The sequence below is a fragment of the Podarcis raffonei genome, chromosome 5, assembly GCF_027172205.1.
Source record: "Podarcis raffonei isolate rPodRaf1 chromosome 5, rPodRaf1.pri, whole genome shotgun sequence".
NCBI classification, from domain to species: Eukaryota; Metazoa; Chordata; class Lepidosauria; order Squamata; family Lacertidae; genus Podarcis; species Podarcis raffonei.
The window spans coordinates 72,450,426-72,467,017 of NC_070606.1; the positions used below are offsets into that span (position 1 = coordinate 72,450,426).

The window sequence follows — 16,592 nt, forward strand, 5'->3', positions numbered from 1 at the left end:
GGCTATAACCCACCCTGGAACCTGCTGGTGAAGGGCACAGAATTAATATCGCCACCATCAACATTCGCATATTAAGCTCTATGGGCTGTAGTGCTACTTACCTCATAAATTCAACCTGCAAAATATGTGGAGCTCCAGCAGCTGAAATGCCACCTTTAGCTTATCATTAAAAATGCAGTCTTGCAATCATTTCACCACCTTTAGCTTATCATTAAAAATGCAATCTTGCATTGTGTTATCATTTAAGCTGCAAGTGTGAACTAGGAATCCTATCAAAGAAAAGCGATCTCCTTCCTAGGTATAGTTATGACAAACACCGCTGCTGGATAATTTCCTTCCTTCTCTGACTTCCTCTATGCTAATGAGTCACACACACTCTTGAAAGACTCATTATCACCTCAGAGAAAGGAGGGTTTGTCTCTTACCCTGGTGTTCCGGTGTAAGAGGTCACTGCTCCTGCTCTGAAAAAAGTCCCAGAGCTGCACTGCCCTTCATTTCCCTTCCAATCCAGCACTGTTCCAAATATTCCCATCAATGGTTGTGACTAACTGGATGTGAGTATTTGCCATGGTAAATATTAGTATTGTGATGTGATTCATGACCTTTACCTTCCAGCAGGTAAGTTGCTACTACTTAGGAAGAGGAGATGGAGGGGTGAGGTGCCAGTGGGGTGCAAATGCACCAGCAGAAATAAAATGAAATACTTTATTGCCATTTGTACAACTTACAGCCCATAATATATAGTGCTGTATTCACCACCCTCAGTAGGCACTTCCTATCAGTTGGTGTCAAACCAGTGTACCACACCGTGATGCAGTATGAAAGGACACTTTCAATTGTGGACCGATAGAAAGAGATCATCAAATGTTGATTGACATCATTCTTTCGCAATACTCTGAGGAGATGGAGTCTGTGTTGGGCTTTCTTAACCACCTGGGCTGTATTGATTTTCCAAGGAAGGTCTTCACCGAGATAAACTCCTAGGAATTTAAAGGAAGAGACTCTCTCCACACAGCCCTCCCTGATGTACAGTGGGGCTAGTTCTCCTCTCTTCCTCCGAAAGTCCAACACCATCTCCTTTGTCTTGCTGATATTAAGGTGCAAGTTGTTCCCTAGGCACCAGGTAGATATTTTTTGGACCTCCCCTCTATACGCTGATTTGTCTCCATTATGGCAGTCCTGCTGGTGCATTGACCCTCACTGTTACCCTCCCTAATAGGTTAGCAGCAGCAACACACCTGCCAGGTGGTCCAGTAAGTGCCTCTGCCCCATCATGCCATCCACTACTGCTGAAATGAATGCAGGTTGAAATGTGTTGTGAACAAGCGTTTGACAAAAGCTGCCTTAAAACGATTGCTTCAAATGCTTTTTTATTGATATTTAAATTCTTTGGAAGTTTGGGGTTGGAGTAGTAACACTGTCAATATCCGTCAGGGTTTTTGATTAAAAGGCAACGTATGAATTACAGGACCTGAGCAAATGAATAGCCTTTGTTTTAAATTTCAAAATAAAACTAAATGCCCATTGAAAAACAAAGAAATGATGGGGATTTAGCCAGCAGCAACAATTTACATTTAAACATCTTCTTTTAAGCATTGTTTTTGTGTGTGTGGAATATGGAGCACAGTGATAAATAATGTAAAAGCTCTCCTTGCTTGCTATTATTTTCTACAAAACGTGAGCAAAAAATAATCTCTCAGCCATGCCATCAGCCGGATCACCATTGGACTAGACAACTGACTGAAAGGAAGTGAACACCCACAGATCTGTCAGACCCCACAGTTGTTGCAAAATAAATTCAGATGTGTCATTGTGTCAATAACAGAGTAAGATGTAGGTTTGTTTCTTGCTGCAGCTTTCTTTGATTTGAGGCTGCAGCCCACTTTTGCTTAGGCAGATCTGAGGGCTAATTCCATCTGGCCGTATATGATTGTACAGGCTCATATGCAAGTGCACTGTATTGTAATTTTATATAAAAAGCATCTGTCAGGGATGCTTCGGTTGCACACTGGTTTGCAGATCTTTGAGCACCACATAGTTGTAGATGACCTCAAAGTTCCCTTCCAGCTCTATATTTCTACAATGTTTAAATGCCACCTGAGATATATGCTACTGTTTGGAATTCTTGTCAACTTTCCAGCTTCACGTGAGAACATAACAAGATTCAAGGACAATATCCTGATATATATATATATATGAAATTTAAAAAGTCACTGCCTCCCCCACACACTAATAATAATTTTTTCCCAGGGATTGTAAATGAAATGGCCAGAAATCATGTCTCTGTGTTAATTATTATTTTCCTTAAATGTCTTGTTTTTTCTTTATTCCTTATTCATTTAATTATATTCTTGATGAAGTAAATAATAAAGCATATTTTAAGACTTAAAATTCTATGTTTCTTTCTTATAAGATTTTCCTAAAGTTTTTTTTGTAATACAAAAATATAAAAGAAACTAATTTAGATAAAATAAAAACAAAGACAGAAAGAGGAATGAAAATGCAGAGTCCTCTCTTAAGTCTTGAGCCAGTGTGGTGGAGCCAGTGTGGTGTAGTGGTTAAGAGCAGTAGTCTTGTAATCTGGTGAAACAGGTTCACGTCTCCGCTCCTCCACATGCAGCTGCTGGGTGCCCTTGGGCTAGTCACACTTCTCTGAAGTCTCTCAGCCTCACTCACCTCACAGAGTGTTTGCTGTGGGGGAGGAAGGGAAAGGAGATTGTTAGCCGCTTTGAGACTCCTTAAGGTAGTGATAAAGCGGGATATCAAATCCAAACTCTTCTTCTTCTTCTTGGATCACACAGAAAGTAGGGGACCCTCTCAGCTCTCACCCTGGGAGATCTTCCCTTCCATGCCTCTTACCCAGGGTTTTTCCATTCATCAACCACCTTCCATTCATCAACCACTCTCCTTCAAAGAGACAATTTGTATAATCCTTGGACTCCAGAGCAGTGCACACCAAAGAGAAAGAAAGAGAAAGAGAAGAAACAAGATAAAAAGAAGGAATGTATATAAGAAGAGAAAGAAAGAAAAAAAAAGGAAGAGACAGTGAAAAATAAAAAGGCCTTCAGATTTTCCATCTGTCACTTACATAAAGGAATCTATTCAAAACATTCATTCTAGTATGGCATCCAATTGTTCTACTTTCTGTTGGGCAATATTTCCCCAATTTTCAGACTCAAATGTCTCAAATTCATTTCTTTTCCTTCTTATGAAAAAAGTCCAAAAATTCCTATTAGTATTAGGAAACTGCCTTGACAGAGAAAAAAACTTCCAAAGACTCTTCATTGTGTCAACGATGTATGTACATAGAAGAGGGTTCCATTTGTTTGTGGGAGATGTATTTCCCCCATAAATATGGTTAGAAAGATTTAGGGGTGTCACGTTGTTTAAAAGTTAGCAAAATGCAATATCATTATATTTGAATTGAGATTTAGCACTTTGTGGAGAGTTGTAGATTTTACAGATTTTAGTTGATTAGAGGCAGGAGTTGACAGGCTCTAGAAGCACTTAGGTAAAGCAGAACATTTTCATTTAGAATATGCTATCCAGTAATTAAAGAGGTTGGAAAAGTGCCAAAATCATTTAATCTAATCTCCTTCAAAGAGACAATCAAATGGCATGTCCTGAAGAATTAAAATAGCAAATTCAGGTTAAACATTTAGGGCTGCCATACTTTGAAGAACAAAGCAGAGGACACATTTGCCGACTTCTACTTTTAACTATGGATTGTTATGATGACTCTGGCCATGAAAAAGAGGGTGTGTGAAAATGAGGATGGCATCATATTATTTATGTCAGAATCCAGCGCCGCTACATGCAATTTCTACATATAATAACCATGTAGTAAATGTCATCATGCAGCCTCCACTGGAGGATTTGTAGGGCCACATCACAATCCTAGACTTGCATGAAGTTGGAGTGCAGCCCCTATTGAAGGAGTAGAATAGAAAAGTGAAGGCAGGTTGCATGGAAACGAGAATGGAGGGACACTGAGGTGGAATCTATACAGGCCGTGAAAATGCTTATTTTAGTGTTTTGAAAAATATATTGAATTTGCCATAGGTCATCATCACCATCCAGTGTCACATTTGTATAATGCACTTTGCAACCGCACACCTAAAACAACTTATTTGCAGCTATATAGTTGAGTCCTGAGAAGGGAATAGTGATGATTTAAAACAGTAGAAGTTTGAATAAAGCAGGGATCCGAGAGTTTGAATCATATTGTTTTAGCTGATAGAGTGGTCATTTGTGTAATTATATTAATTCATCTTATTTTTAAGTCACTATTGTGCAAACTGAACAAGGACATGTGGCTTTATCCCGGCATTTTCTTTGAATTTATCTGTAAATGCAAACATTGGTATGACCCTGCGTAGTATTTCATTTAAAGAAAAAGAAAAAAGGTGAAGTACTTTCAGAAAGAATTCCTTAAAGAATAATTTCTTTTTTGTGAGCAGCTTTTCCCCAAATTCTGAACAGTGCACGCTGGCTCTGAGTCTACCCTGAACAAGGTGATTTAGGTTATGACTGTTACGATCGTCCTACTCAAGTGTAGGACGCTGGTAGAGACACATGCCGACTGGCATGTTCTCTCCTTCCTGGTCAGTTCCTTGGGAGCTTCAAAAGCTTTCTCCAGCCTGAACATCACATCGACTGATACCAAAAGTTTCCATAACAGACTCAGTAGCACAGCATTTTGTAAATAAACTATGTTTATTTACATGTAATACACTTGGAGCATCTTGACTTAGCTCCTTCCTCTTTCTTATCAGACAGCAAAGAGAAAGAACAAAGGACAATAGTCCCACATCACGGAAACACAGTAGTTACCAAAACATCCTGTCTCCGTCACTTCCCACACTGTGGAATGAAAACATACACTGCCGTGTGCTAAACCAATCCCATGACTGCAAGCACGGAGCGAGAATCCTAACAGTGACCTCCTATTTCTGGGTTGGATCACACTGTTAAGATGTCACCTGGCAATGGCTCAGACTTCCGAGTCACCCCCATGGCCTACTTTTCCTTTTCCTAGAGCCAGGGCCTTTTCGGCCATGGCCCCAGCCTGTTGGAATGCTTTCCCACAAGAGACCAGGGCCCTGTGGGATTTGACATCTTTCCACAGGGCCTGCAAGACGGAGCTGTTCCGCCAGGCCTTTGGGCAGGATGCAGTTTGACTTACTTTCCTTTGTAGAAAACAAGCTCAAAGGAGGCCCCCAACCCACTCACAGGTCCTTGTGTGATCAGTGGAAACAGTTGATCCTGGCAAGTATTAACCTGATAATTGCCACCTGCCCAGATTTTAACTTGTGTGAATTAATTTTTAGATGTATTTTAATTAATTGATGTCTGTTTTTATGTATATTGTGTTGTTTTTATGATGTTAGCTGCTCTGAGCCCAGCCTCAGCCAGGGAGGGTGGGATACAAATAAAAATTATTATTATTATTATTATTATTATTATTATTATTATTTCCCCAAAAGTTAAATGTGTAGCTTTTTTTCCCATTCTGAGAAAAGAAACCAATCTGACTGTTGAAATCTCCAGAGCTCAAGAGGGAAGGTGGTAGAGAGAGCTTTTCTTTTGACAGACAGGTCTAGCTTTTAATCACAGTGAACCCTTTTCTGAGGCCACTCCAGTCACCGTGATTTGGGGGAGGGATACTGAAGTAAATAAACAGAGTTGTACTCCACATGGGCTATCACTCTCCTCCGAGGTTTGGCGGCAAGAGTGGCAGAGTTAGGCTACATACACATCATACGTTTATAGCCAGACAGTGATTTAAAGGAGTGTCATCGGTTTGCCCACACTGGGTGCTGAGCCAAGAGGGTGTTGCAGGGGGTGCCACAGCAAAGACATAGAAAAGAGGGTGAGAGACGATGGGTGGTGCTGGATTTTTGCATTGCACAGGGCAGCACTGAAATTTGAGATGTCAAGGTCTGCTACTGCTATGGATCTGACTCTCTTGTGTACGTTGAGTTCCCCAGTGGAGAGACCCTTTGTAAAACTGTACACTAGCTGACTTATGTACTTTACATTAAAGGTATAAATTCTTTAAAAATGATAATTGAAATGAATGGGAGGTGTGTGCATTTATTAGCATTTTTAATAACATCTTAAGTCTGCAATTTTAGAAATAGAAGAACCTATCCATTCTGGTTTCTTTCAGTTTCTCATTTCCCCCAATCTTAAGTATGATGTACCCCAATTGTCCGTATGTTTGTTAATTTTTAAAACAAAAAGTCCACATTAAAAACTGTATACATATTTCTGTGTGCAATTTTGCATTCTTTCAAGCAATTCCCTCCTATTTTTGCATATTATTTTCACTTTTATATGCATTTTTGTGTGTACATTTCACTAATATACATATCATTTGGTTGAAGATCTGCTTTGCAAAATCCAGAGAGCCATGGTTTGAGTCAAGTAGTAGCTCTAGTTCATCTTCAGTGAAAACAATAGATTGCTAGACCACATATCTGTGAAGAGTGGATATAATTTTGGCTAATCTTAATAGACCCCAAAGTTATTGCTGAATGGAGCCCTTCCCACTGTCATATACAATGCTTTTTGGGGGTTCAAAAATGAGGTGCTGATACTCATTTATTGATAAATGTGCTGTGGGTGTCAGCACAAGATGGGTGTCCAGGGAAGAAAAAAGAGGAAGTGATGGTTCTCCATAACAGTGAGTACCATTACAAAAGAAGCACAATATATAAAATACACATTGTAAAAAACAACTCCTTTAAAAAAGCATAAATGATTGCTGATTTTTGTCAGCATTTATTGATACATTCATAACTCAAGCATAGATTAGCTACTAGATCAGGTACTAATAGGTCATACAAAGTAGGTTTCGAAAGGCGATATCCTCTACCCTTCTGCAAGCTTTGGTTCCATTCTAATTGTATTTAGTGGAATGCAATTAAAAGTGGATAATAAAATCTATTGTAACACAGTTTAAGCCATAATATCTTAATAAGCTTCTTTATCATCTCATCACAACAAAGAGAAATGAGGACTGAAATAATAACTTAACCCTGATATGCTTAAAACTTAAACAGCAGAGGAGGTGCCATTTTCAGATGATAGCAGGCCTCCTTCAATCTTATAGTGAAGAGATTTCCTCCCCTGTTGTTGTCGATATTTCCTTTTATAATTCCAGGGCATTGTGTGTTGTTATTCACCGCAAAATGGTATTATTGTTCGGTTTTCACTGAATTATATCATTGGGTTAGCATGATCAGAGTTATGAACAGGAGACTGATATCAACTGCATAAGGAAAACAATAAATAGACTGTTCAGATAAATAGACTGTTCAGATACTGCAGATACAAGTGCCTTCCATATATTAGCCGTTTTAATGATAAATAAGGGACGCGGGTGGAGCTGTGGTGTAAACCACTGAGCGTTGGGCTTGCCAATTAGAAGGGCGGCGGTTCAAATCCCCACAATGGGGTGAGCTCCCGTTGCTCAGTCCCAGCTCCTGCCAACCTAGCAGTTCGAAAGCACGTCAAAGTGCAAGTAGATAAATAGGTACCACTGCTCTGGTTAGGTACTACTGCTCTGGTTTCGCCAGAAGCGGCCTAGTCATGCTGGCCACATGACCTGGAAAAACTGTCTGTGGACAAACGTCGGCTCCCTCGGCGAGTAAAGTGAAATGAGCGCCACAACCCTAGAGTCGTTCGTGCCTGGACTTAACTGTCAAGGGTCCTTTACCTTTTTTTAAAAAAAAGATAAATAAATAAGCACACCAACATTAAATTTGTCTAATGACTATCATGCACCCTTATATCAAGTACGCATACTTATTCTAATTAATTGATTAATTAATTAAATCCCCTGACTTCAGTACAATCATAGGTCTAAAACAGAAGAAAATAGCATGTAAAGTAGGATTTCTGTCTCTCTCACACATACTTATAATGTGCAGCAAGTAGACAGCAGGAACAGGCAAGGCAAGCTATTATGCCCAAGTATTTTGTGCAATGAATATTTCAGTAGAAAAGTGGAGAAATTGTTGCCTTTGAGAGGGTAGACGATGCGGATTGGATTGGATTCCTTTCGTCTGCCATTCTAGGTGGCCCATTAATGGGCTTAAACTCATATGTGGATCATTCAACTATCACCACATCAAATGATGATGTGGGTATGAAACAAGCATCTAAAAGAGGCTACAATCAATTGGTGGGCAATGTTGTCTGTGCCTCACCACTAGCTAAGAGCCCACTTAAACAAAAGGAAAAGTGATGTAATAGAATGCAGTGGTACATGATATAGATGATATAGATTGCAGCTTTTGTTTGTTGCCTGTTTGCTGACCTACAATAAGTCATGCTGGGGTCTCAAATATGTATCAACACAGGGTGAGGTTAAATGTGATTAAATGGTTCTGTTAATCAGAAAGAATGCACAACTTTTTTCAATGCAAAAGGTGTGGGGGAAAGCTCTGTGCTCAGATCTTCATTAGGAGATACTTTCGAGAGGGAAACTCAACAAGACTAATGAATGGGACATAGTTAAAAAGATTAGCAAGAATGCAATATTTTATTTTAAAAAATAGTTCTTGGATGTCTCCGTTAAGTGAAGGGCACATTTGTGACTCATTCTATTTTAAGCAAAATATAACTGCCCTTCCCACCTGCCAAAGTTTGTAGGAGCAAAATATGGTATCAATATGGTATAGTGGTTAGCGTTCTGAACTAGGACCTTGGAGAACAAGGTTTAAATTGTCACTCAGCTATGAAGCTCCCTGGGTGATTTTGGGCGAATCACAGTCTTTCAGCCTAACCTACGTCACAGGGTTGTTGTGAAGATAAAACAAGGAGTGGGAGAGCAATGCAGGCTCCCCTGAGCTCCTTGGACAAAACGTGGGGCATAAATCTAATAATAAATAGATTATGATGTTCAGGGTCTGTTACCTCTATCATAGGCCTCTAAGGGATTGCTAAAGTGGGATGCATGGCGGCTGATATATTTGAAGCCCATATTAATTTTAAGGGCCTATCTGGGCTCCTGTCAGTCCTCTTTTCCTGTGTTGTGGACTCTATAGGAAAACTATTGCCACCATTATATATTGAGCTGATTCCAACCTGCACATCACTCAATAGTATCCAGCAAAATGCATGCACAATTCCCATGGAATAATATTGCATATGATCAGTCCAGTAACCTCCGTGACCAATTAGCCCAGTGCAGTGACTATATGAATGATTCTGAAGGCACCAGGAAATCTCAAACTGCTGCAGAATTGGGCATCCCACTTGCCATTAGTGAGAGGGCATATAGTTGAATGTGAGTGCATGCTACTTGCTTCTGTTTTAGACTTATGGTTATTTGAAATAAGAATTGGACTATGTTCCTAAGAATGCCTTGAATTCTCTTAAAGGTTAGATAAAATTATAGTATTTGTGTGAAAATGAAAGTGGGGGCAAAGTGAGGTCCACTATCAAGGGGTAGTATTATGCTATCTTTAAGATGACTTTAAACTCTGGTTGAGTGTATAATCACTGTTTTTAGCCTTGAGCTGCTCCAGCTTTGGTGGAATGTATGTCCAACGATCACTGACCAGTCTTTCATATATCTGGAGTATATAATTAGAGATGAAAAGAACCATGGAAATAAATAAAAGGGGAAAAGCACTCCTACTCTGTGTAAAACCAGCTCAGGGTCATGATGAATGTTGTGTGATTTTCTACCATGATGTATCTGCAATTCCCTGGAGTCAGAAAAGAAATATCCCAACACTATAAAGATCATTCAGATGTTCTGAGTAACACATATCAGCTGTCTGGAGGGGTGCAAAGGAGAGAATGTACTAAATCCAAACCATATAGTCCTCCCCAAGCCTGGTAAATCCAAACCATCACATCTCATCCTCCCAAAGCCTTTTTCACGAATGACTATAGCCATTTGGCAGTGGAGGTTTAGGACCAGAATTTTCCTTGTCCCAGGCTGATGAGCCCCACCTGCCCCTCATTTCCCTCTACAGCACATGCGGAAACTGTCTTCTTGATTGTTGGACCCACTATTGATCTTGTCTGCTCCGTCTTCTGGAGCCTGTCTGCAGGGGAAGTCCCTAACTCACTGAGGGTTTGGGAACCATTGGCTACCCTCACCTGGTTTAGCTGGGCAATCAAAGCCATTTCCTGGTTTCTGGCCACTGTCACCTGCTGACAGCTTCTAGGAACCACAGGTGAGAGCTGAGTGCAGAGTGGGGACCAAAGGTGGACATGACTATAAACCCCCAGAGGTGCATCCAGTGTCTCTTGAGACAGACGGATGGCAACAGCACTGTATCTTAAACCACAGGTCATACATAGTTCTGCTTTGTTGACGGAATTGTGAAATCAGGCTGCAGATTTGAGCACCAAGCAACTGTTTACATCGAGTTCAGAATGGAAGTTTAATTCTCCATTTCTACCAATCCTGGCTGCACCAGGCTATAGTCCTTGAGATGCCAGGCCTTACTTCTGTGTCACTGGGTACTGTCACAGCTAGAATCACAGTGCTGAGTTTTATATAATGAAATTTGCCTACCACAACCATTTATTCTGGGAAGTGTCAGTCAATGGTCAGGTCTTCCTTGCTTTCTTATTTGTGCCATATTTGACACTGAAGATTTTCCTCCAGTTTGGATTCACAGGGTTGGATGAATTCTCCAAATCTGGGTTCTTTTTAGGGGCATTCACACCAATGAGGATACAATCCATGTACACTAATATTTGAGGTGTACACTCATACCATTATTCACATGTAACATTTAAAATGTCTAGAATCTGTGTACCTGTCTACAAAATAGGTGAGCTGTAGAAATTAACAAGGGTATACTCTTCCACACAAACATTTCTACTTGTGCAGAGATAGCTTGTACCTGTGCTCATTGTAACATGTGAAGAAGCCTTTTGCATTCTCTGCAATGCTATGCCTTGACTTGCTTGCTTGAGTCTTTGGAAGCTCTCTTCTCTGTCAACACAGTCTCTGCAGGATACCTGCTCACAGTGCATTGTTTGTGGATAGCACAGGCTGAATTATAGAACCTTAGTGGTAGGCGGAGAACTCTGCCTAAATAGCAGGGATTTGGACTAGGTGGTTGGTGGGTCTATCCCCAGGACTCTGAATCAGTGAGCAGAAACTAAATATTTCTTTAGAGAGATGAACTTTGCAGGAGGGCATAAAACTGCCCTGCTGTGTTTCAAATATCCCTGCTGTCAAATCGCACATTATACAGATATGCATTCCAAATAAGGGAGGTCTATTCGCTCATGCAGTGGGAGCAGGTGGTGGGAGGTTGTTTTGATGAGGTTAAAAAGCTCCTCCTACCTTTCCCCAAGCAGCAGCCTAATCTGCGTCAGCAGTAATTGTGAGCCTTGCACGGCTTTTTACAGTGAGGGTGAGTGCAAGCGATACATCAATACGAGGTATCAAACTGAGACTTAGATGTTCCCTCTAAGTGGCTGCTCATTTCCTGGAGCCATAACATGGGCTAAAGGTTAACTTGCCCATTCTCTGTGGAGGGACATTTTTTTTTTTTTGGAAAAAATAAATCTTTCTTTCTTTCTTTTTTTGAGTAGGAGGGGGAGAAGAATGGAGCAGTGCTGTGCCGTGCTGTGTCCTACCTAGAGAGCCTGAATTTGTGCAGGTCCCTCCCTCCTCCACCCCCGCCCCCCCAAAAAAAACTGGATTATTTTGCTAATCAGACTTCAGTGCAGCGAAGATAAAAGGGGGAGAATCTGTTGCCTAGATAGGAAGCTTTAATGAGCAGCTGCGCCCCTGGGGACAGCAAGCTGAAGTCGAAGGCGGCTGCTTTCCGGTCTCTTGTCATTTCTTCACTTGCTCCTTCGCCTCCTTTTTCTCCAATGGGCCTAAGCAAACGGGAACTGTCCAGGGTGCTAGAATGCTGGCTGCTTTGATGCTGAACGCAAGCGGATTGCAGAAAAAGAGGAGCTCCAGATTACTGCTCATTGCCGAAGGTAGGCTTGCTCTTTGTTTGAGAATCCCTGATTAATCAACAACAGCATCAACAGAGAGGGAGAGAGAGAGAGAGAGAGAGAGAGAGAGAGCCTGCCTGTAGTCACCGGGCGAGCGTGAGAGAGACTGTTTCAAACCTTCGCTGTCTAGGTGGCAATGAGAGAAAGGAGAGAGCATCTTTTTCTGTTGCAAGAAGCCATTTGGATAGGATGTTTTCTATCCCTCCTTGTCTTTTCTTTTGGTCTCCACAGCATCCACTCCAATGAGGCACCTTAGCCACCTCTCTGCCACTGCATATGCTGGTGTTGTAATCTTCTGTGTGGTGAAGTGGGCAAAAAAATTCCTCCCATTTCTTTCCTGCTGGACTTCAAAGCAGGGTGCCGTTGATGCCCCCCTGAAACCTTTGCTGTTCTTTCTCTCAATGTGGATTTAAGATGCCAGATCCCCTCTTTCCCCCCAGCCCCACTGCATTTTTGAAAGTCAAACTTTAAAAAGGCTATTTTAATCCCACGCCGAGAAGATCGCTCTTTTATTTTTAATGCAACACGCTGACTTCTAGAGATGCAGAATGCTACAATCTGGAAATGTTTGCCAAGAAGATCTCAAGCACTTTAATTGAAGAAAAACTGAGCCAATCTGCAAAATCTGTTTTTATGGTGCTGAAATATCCCTTCAGACTGCACTGAGATAAACCACAGGAAAGGGCTTTTACAGACAAAAGTCACCTTTAATTATTGCACTTAGCAGTCCCCCGAGGACTTTAATCTTGGTATGTACAAGGTTTGTTTTGGTTTTTTTTAAAAAAGAATCTCTAAGCATGCTAATGAAATACAGTGCTTATCTATATTTATATATCACTATATCACTTATCAGAGAGGCATATTGGCAGAAATGGAATGATTTACAACCCTGAAATATCTAAGCAAGAACTTTGTCTGTTTGGGGAGACATTAATCAAACCACAGCAAAACCAAATAATGCTGTAATGTATTTGGGATTATTTAATGTTCTTCTACACATTAGGTGCCTGATAAGAAGAACATTTGGTGTCTGGAATTTTCATTTGTAAAGGCAACATTAAATTATTAAAAGGTTGCTAGCTATTTTTCTGACGTATTAATTGATATAATACCTAACAGCTGTGTTAGTTAATTATTAGGCATCCCACACCATTAATATTTCACAACATTTCAAATATGTTTCCCTTAGCCAAAAGATCTTCACTTTATCTTGCCCTCCCCACAATACACGCCTTGAAGAACATGGAAAACAATTTAGTTAAGCAGAAAGCAAATAAGTATTTCTCCTAAATTAAAAGACCTATTGTCCTGGTAATGTTGGGATAATCTTAATCTCCTAATTATAGGTAGTGCTGGCTGTTGGCTATCCAGTTACATGCTACTTGCTTGTTAGGAAATTGTGCATTTTGGGATCACAACACATATGTGAAGGACTTCTGGTTGACAAGTAAACAACAACAGTAGTACTCCACATTCTAGACGCTTTGAGGGGTGCAATCACAAGGAAGGGGAGATCTATCCTTTGTGCACATTTATTCAGTTTGTAAAGCTCTTTATTTCTGACAAAGAGACATAATATAAACACACCTTCTTGAAAGCATTGTTTTATTTCAGGTATGCAATGCATTTTTCCCCCATTCTTTTGAAGGAGCTGCTTTTAACCATTTGTGTTATTAAAAGAGAGGTCCTTTTACAGTTGGCATAATTCCCATTTACAACAAGGGTAGCCAGCAACAGAATAGAAAGTTTCTAGATCAGCCTGGTTGAGTATGTCAGAAGAGTTGATTCTTGCAAACTTTGCAGTATGTGTAGCACTGCAGTCTGCCTTTGTGCTTTTGAAGAAGCCTAATGCTTTATTCCCTGTATGTGGGCCATGTGGAATTGGAAAACATTTCCTTTAAATGAATAAAAAAAATCAAGTCTGCTTAAAAATTAACAAGGCAGCAGGCAGACATGTATATGAGAGCTTCATTGACAATGTGCCTAGCAAAGAAATAATTTGTCTTCTGAAAGCCATTTCATAAAAGACAGCAACTCTGAAGAAGTGGGGGTGGGAACCCAGTGTATAACATACCAATGCCATTAGGTCTTTAACAGTGGTGCTGTAGTCAGCAGTCTGCCAGATATTGGATGTGGCCTAGCCTCTTTGCACTTACTGTCTTGTAAGCAATTCAAGAAGCACAGAATGAAAGCAGAGCCCAAACACTACAAGTGGTACTCCATATAACATCTGTGGTGAGAAGAGTGTACTTCAGATGAGCTAATTGTTATGTTGTAAAATGCAAGTGAACATTCAGAGAGAGGGATGGTATACTACTGGGGTATGTGCCCAACTCTTTTTTTAATTCTTCTGCCTATCTGAAAAGAAATCAATTGGCCCTTAAAAATGTGATACGTAGCTATTAAACTGATAGAAAATGGTTGTGGGTTTCTTTCTTATATATATCCGTGAACTATGGAAGGCACTCGTTATCATTATTTTAGCAACTTGTTCCATTTGATGGTCCATATTTTATTTCTCCTGCAGCACAGCATTTTTTTACAGCTCAAATCACATATGCAAATTGCAGAGTGGGAAACACTTGCAATGCAAGCAATGCAGTAGCAGCTCCATGTGGCAAGCAGTATTCATTGTAAGGTTCATTGTAAAAGAGCGAGGCTTCAGAAACACCAAAAATGAATGTTTGCAGTAGTGTGGTGAAAATTGCCAGAACTTGTGTAGGGACCTGCTTTGCACAAATGAATTGCATACTGCAATGTGCATGTGTTCATTGAGTTTTCAGGTCAATCCAGATATTCAGTACCACCCCCCTGGCACTGTAGCCTCTTCAGAACGCAGCCAAACTTGGAGGACCCTTTCACACACAGGAGGTCTGCTGCACACACTAATTTCACATTCTTGAAAGGGCTTCCTTGTGCAGTTCAGTAGGTGGAAAATCTCTGGGCTTCCATTCCTATGCATATGCAGAATTTTCCATGCCACTGAAATGAATGGGGAAGCCTACAGTCATTAGAACTTCATATTCATGCTGGGTCAAAGTCCAGCTCTCTTATCTAACTGTGTGCACATGGAACATCAGACTTCTTTACATCCACCTGATCAGATGATCTGCTAAAATCCCAATTATCTATATGAGGAAATAAGGGATGGGAAGACAAAATCCATCCTCTTGCTTTCCCTCTTTTCCAATGAGCAGTTCAAGCCAGGTATTGCTAATTATCTGGACAAAATCTCATTCATACTGCAGCCCACTGGAGGACAAGATCAGGGATGATGCGCGCAGAGCCTCTTAATGTAGCCCTAGCTGGATGGGGACATGTGACTTTAGTTGCTTGAATGTTATGATGTATTCTGCTGTTGTTTTTACTTTACTAGATTAACCTTACCTCTGCCATATCAAGTCTGCACTTTTAAAAAAGTCAGATACTTGATTCCCTCATTCCTGAATTGCAAACTCAATTAATAATTTATCCTCATTTACAGAAATTGCATGAGAATGATTATAATGATATTTCAGTTAGTCATGAGAGTCCTTGGGTGGAATATTATTCATTGAGCTGATTCACCTTGCCATAAAGTGAACAAACTGGCAGGAACAGTAAAACTTAAAAATACATGTATTCTCTGGTACACTTCACTTCTTCCCTGCTGATGACTGATTGCAGGGGCGAAGGCATCTCCTACTATCCTGCAACTGATTCTTGACTCTAGCTGTGAGAGGAAGAGAAAGTAGTGGAAATTTTAAACCATGCTGTGCTTCATAGGCGGTGATGACCTTCCTATTCTATAGACACTGTTGGCTGTCACTGTCATAAATGCTCCAGACCTTTCCCCAAATGATCAAACTCCAGGGAGGTTGTCTAAGCAGTGTGGTTATTCCTTATAGCCCATTCCCACATGTTCTGTGCCGAAGAGATGATCAGGCAGCAATCAAATTTGGGTGAGAGGTACCACCAAAATTGTAACCGAAACAGAACTATTCAGAAACAAGAGGAGAGGTATCAATTTAAAAAAAAACCCTAAGTATGCAGAACCCTCCCTCCAATAGCCCAATAAGGATTGGAATAGCTCAGCAATCTCAGAATGTAGAGTGACAGCCAGGACAGGAACATGGTGGGGTGTGGGGTGGAGAGACTAGGCAGCTGGAACCCTGAACAGGAGCACTGCTTTTTTGTAATGACAACATTTTGTTGCAGGTTCCACTTGCATACTCTAAGGACAAAGCCTACATAAGACCAAATACAACAGCACGCACACACACACACAACAACAACAACAACAATACATCTAACATATAAAATTCAGAATCATCCAATAATATTTATATAGCAAGGACTCTTATAAACCCAGTCTACTGAAATGGATAAATTATTATTATAATTATTCGTGATTAATATATATTATGGCTGTGTGTACACCATACTTTTAGAGGACATGAGAAGTACATTTTTTCCTCCAAAGAATCTGGGAATGGCATTTTACCCTTCACAGAACTTCAGTTCCCAGCATCCTGAAGCTAGTTCCCAGGACTCTTTGCCGGGAATGTGTGTTGAATGTATGACATGTATGCAGCCTATATGGCAGCTGGGTAACCTAA

The 16,592-nt window shown here is 40.5% G+C and overlaps 1 protein-coding gene across 4 annotated transcripts in view; it reads left to right on the forward strand.

Annotated features, from left to right (window-relative positions):
* The first annotated feature begins 11,362 nt into the window (after positions 1–11,362).
* NYAP2 (neuronal tyrosine-phosphorylated phosphoinositide-3-kinase adaptor 2) overlaps positions 11,363–16,592 on the forward strand; it is a 151,801-nt gene continuing 146,571 nt past the window's right edge. For 3 of the 4 annotated variants that reach the window (XM_053390064.1, XM_053390067.1, XM_053390066.1), the window contains exon 1: positions 11,363–12,743. The gene's annotated coding sequence lies outside the window, so the exon portion shown is untranslated. The remainder of the gene's footprint in view (positions 12,744–16,592) is intronic. The other variant, XM_053390065.1, reaches the window with a different exon arrangement.